The following is a 4,524-nucleotide window of genomic DNA, read 5'->3' as shown; positions in this document are numbered from 1 at the left end:
ACATGTCACAGACACCGCTGTGCAGATGATGCGCTGTGAAATGAGATGGTGTCACTGATACAGCTATGCAATTAGATGGTGTCACTCTGATACCGCTGTGCAATTAGATGAAATCACAGACACCTTGTGCAATGAGATGTGTAGGGGGTAGCGGCGGTGGCGGTGGTGTCGCCTGGTGCATGCGTGCGCCCAGTCAGTTATGCCTCTGACTGTTTTGTGAGCGGTTCGAATCGCTCCCACGCCCCTGGGTTCTAGACACCGGACTTAGGTACAAGGCGGTGGTACAGAGAAGACTCGAGTAGACAGGTGGTTGGATGTAAAGCAAAACCAAGATTTTATTGAAGAGGAAAACTTGATACAATCTTATGGAAAAATTACTAGTGTACACTTCTACAGGCAAAAATTACAAGAGAATCATAATAATACTTATATACTTATACAGGGAATGGGGAACACATGGCACATCGAGGGAAAACAACTATCTTAACAATCCCCTTATCCTTATCCCACCCCCTATACCTAACTAGATTAAGCTATGAGGGGTCAGAACTTCATGCTCACCAATCAAAAGGGTTTGTTAGACTCAAAACAGCGGTTGGGTTTGGGGTTCGCTCTTGGTGCTCTCTGGAGCCTGCCGTCGTCACGTGGGCTCCGGGCGCTGCAAGGGCGTTGTCCAGGTTCGAGTACCCCAAAGTTAAAGTCTCTGCTTGGGTACTTTACCTTGCAGGGATGGTTCTTCGTCGACAGCCGACAGCTTGAGATTGCATGAAGATGGTTGCAGGTTGGCTGAGGCTGAAGGCCCGGTGATTCGAAGCCTACCCTCAGTTGGTCTTCCTCGGTTGGTCTTCCCTCCTCCCCTCGTCGCGTCCCGCCTCGCCTGGCCTGAATTTTTCTGTGTCCGCTCGATGCAACACCGGGGCCGATGGAATGGCAACAGGCATGGGCAAAGGCCAGGGGGTAAGCGCGGGACGGGGAAAAAGCGGCAGCCACAAGGGCGGGTAGAGGGAGAAGAGTACCAGCACACACAGAGAAGAGAGCGATTGCTACCCGGGGGCTTTCAATTATACCTTTGTCGAAAACCCTTATCTGTGCGCCAAATCAGGTTAGTTCTTTGTTTTAATTTTGGCGGGCTAGTTTAAAATAATGGTAGCAATGCATACTAACTGGTTTTTAGATGGCCGGTAATCACATCTACCGGCCCGATAATTGACTTATATTGTCCTGAATGTTCCTTGATGGGCCTGTCCAGCCTCGATGGCTGTGTTAATCTGTTTCTGATAATATATGCAAACTGTTGATGGCCTTGACTATAGGCCTAACTGAATTTAGATTTTGACTCCAATTTGGTCTAATGCATAATTCAGAGTCCTGTCTGGTTCCAAAACACAAATGCTTCTCTTCACAGAAAAGCCTGCAGCCTTAGTTTTGATTTCTCCCAAGCTGTCTGCGTTGCAGAATCCATTTTGGAATCCCACAGGCTTTCTGCCATGAGGCACGGACGCCATCTTGGGTACCCTTTTTAATTTAAAATGTCCATGCAGGGTCCCGTTTATTAATAACAGCCTTCGGGGAAATGCAGAAATTTTGCAAATCTTACAGATGTCACACTGCTGTGCAATGAGATGATGTCACACTGATACCACTGTGCAATGTGATGATGTCACACTGTGACATCGCTGTGCAAAGACGTGATGTTAGTATTTTATTAGTATATTTTATTTTATTAATATTCTATTAGTATTTTATCATTGTTATGCCATATTTATTCCAATGTTGGGAGGACTCGTAAAAATCAACATTTCATTGTGCAGTACACATGTCTGCTGCATATATGACAAATAAAATGGAATTGAATGGAATTGAATTGATGCCACACTGATATCGCTATGCAATGAGATGATGTCACACTGATACCGCTGTGCAATGAGATGATGTCACACTATGACACCGCTGTGGAATGAGATGAACCGTTGTGCAATATGATGTCACACTGTGACACCACTGTGTAATGAGATGTCACACTGTGACACTGCTGTGTAATGAGATGATGACACTGCTGTGTAATGAGATGATGTCACACTGTGACAATACTGTGTAATGAGATGATGTCACACTGTGACAATACTGTGTAATGAGATGATGTCACATCGCTGTGATTATAGTAATCAAAATATGGCTTTGTGATGTCATATCCTCTCTACCCAGCAATGGCAATCGAAGGCTCCTTGCTCGGATAAGCTGACTTTACTCCTTCTCCTGAACATGTCCCAGCAAACTCCATCGTACATGTTTAATCATTTTGGTGTATTGGTCCCAACAGGCAGCCATTTGCAGCCAGCTTGATACAGAGTTGGGATGGAACATTTTCTCAAGGATTTAATGGGCATCAGCTCGAAACCCAAGCCTCAGTACTGTCTGCCATACCCTCTGAACAAAGTGTGCTTCGCAAATGAGGCTGAGGCCCAGGAATGGTTGTACTTCATTGGGTTTCTCGGATTTGTACCTTTGGCCTTGTGTCTCCATTTCCTGATGAGAAGACTGAAACCAGTGGAGGTATGGAGCATATCGCGCCCCCCCCCCTCCCTAACTTACTGATGCCCCCCATCCAACATACTGATGAATGCCATATACCTCACAGCAGGGTGGGAGGAAATTCAGAGGTAGAGTCTGCCTGGAGTTGTGAGTCAGTCACCCCCAGAACTCTCAGACGTTGATGGCATCTGGGAGACCAAAATAGAGTGAAAGGGAAAACAGTCTTAAGAAAAAAAAATTCTCCTCATCTTCCCCCTGGTTCTTTTGGTCATTCATTTACTGTTTGTTGGACTTTGCTGAGCGCAAATTGGCTGCTGTGTTTGCCTACATAACACTTCAAAAGTAATTCATTGGCTGTGGAGCACTTTAGGACCCCCTGAGGGTGTAAAAGGCGTTATATAAATGTAAGTTCTTTCTTAAAAATATCCCTTTCTTTTTCAGCTGAAAGCACAAACCTCAAAGAGGCCTCAATCTCTGACAGGAACCAGCGCTGCTCCTGATGTTTCACCAGAGGACCCCAGTGTTTTGCAAACCCTGCATATACTTGAGGGAATTCTGCCACAGAGGAGGGATTTGGAGATGAAACTGAAAATCTTGCAGAATTCGAACAACTCCATGTATAAAAGAGTGAGGCACAGGGTAGAGCAAAAGGACCATCGTTCACACAGCATCCTGTGACAGTGAATGGAAATGTATCTGCTTTACAAAGTGAGGCCTGAACTTTGACCTGAAACGGACTATGTTAATGCCATGCAGAGTATTGTTTTTGACTGACCTCCATTTCCGCCCCCCCCCAGCATATTACACACAAATAACAGTCCCAGATAACCTGCCCAAGGATGTCCCTCAGTCTATTTTCATTCAGTTGTGTGTGGGACTATATTTTCATCGTATTGCGCTTGTAGGCTCTAGCTAGTTTGTATTTTTTGTTCCCCCCACCCCCACCATTCCCAGATTCCCGTCCTTCCCTCCCTCTTTCAGCCAGTGGAGATCAGTTCCCGACTCTGCGCAATAGCAGCTTTGGACCTAGTTGTACAATTCGTGACTAACTTGTCTCAAGTGAGTAGATGCCCTGTACATAATGGTAAATATATTTAGTAACTCAACTTCTGAATTGGTGATTTGTGGAGGCAGATTTAAAGAGATGGGTAAACAGCGTAACCTCCCTCCGAACCCCTTCTCCGTGTGCTTGTCTTTGTCTCTCTAAGAAAATCACCAGAAGTGGAACAGAACAAGCAGGCAGAAAGCAGACTCAACGCTCCATTGGATTTGAGGACAGCATACAGTTTCCAGTCCAGTTCCCCTGTCCTTTTGGAATTGGATAGAAAATGTTGGAGAAAAATAATGGGAAGCTGCAGGTGAAGACTGATTTTATTTCAAAGTAAATAGTTTAAAACCAGCTCACAGGCCTTGGCTTTTATTTCAGAAAGTGATGTATGCTCTCCCTGGAGTATGGATCAGGTGCTGTTTGCGAGGGAGAACAATTTTATGGCTGGACAGGAGGTACTGAGACACTGTGACCAACACTGTTCAGACCCTGAAATCTCCTGTTTTTAGCCCATATCCCATGACACATTCTATTCCTCTCAGAAGATTTAAAGGCCGAGGGAATCATCTGGGATTCAAATCCAAGTCCTCCTGGCCCAGGTCCTGCACCCAACCAGCGGGGTTGTTGACATGCTGATGGGTACGGGAGGGATCAGGATGCAGTGATTCACCTGTTAACCTGAAGGAAGGTTTGTGTGGAGTATGTGCATTCAGTTTGAAGGCAGTCTGTGGCTATAGATTGGACTCATCAGTAAGACAGGGGATAGCGTTAGGTGGTGAGTGAGTGAGGGAGGTCTGATGTGGGAAGAAACAGAGTGAGAGAGAGGAAAAGAGAATGAAACAGCAATCTAAGCACAAAGCAAACTAGGAGAAAACCACATAACCACCAACATACTGCTACTGGGAAGCTGTATAAGGGTGAGATCAGGGGGGTCAAGGATGGAT

General features: G+C 45.6%; 1 long non-coding RNA gene across 1 annotated transcript; it reads left to right on the top strand.

Moving 5' to 3' along the window:
• The first annotated feature begins 2,214 nt into the window (after positions 1-2,214).
• LOC147110715 (uncharacterized) lies at positions 2,215-3,931 on the top strand. Its single transcript, XR_015080104.1, has 2 exons — positions 2,215-2,553; positions 2,974-3,931. It is a non-coding gene; the product is annotated as an uncharacterized LOC147110715 (long non-coding RNA).
• Positions 3,932-4,524: the final 593 nt, after the last annotated feature.

The sequence above is a fragment of the Somniosus microcephalus genome, chromosome 11 (genome assembly GCF_052327205.1).
Source record: "Somniosus microcephalus isolate GS21.2 chromosome 11, FLI_Smic_1.0, whole genome shotgun sequence".
Lineage (NCBI taxonomy): Eukaryota > Metazoa > Chordata > Chondrichthyes > Squaliformes > Somniosidae > Somniosus > Somniosus microcephalus.
This window is presented reverse-complemented; position numbering and strand designations above follow the sequence as displayed.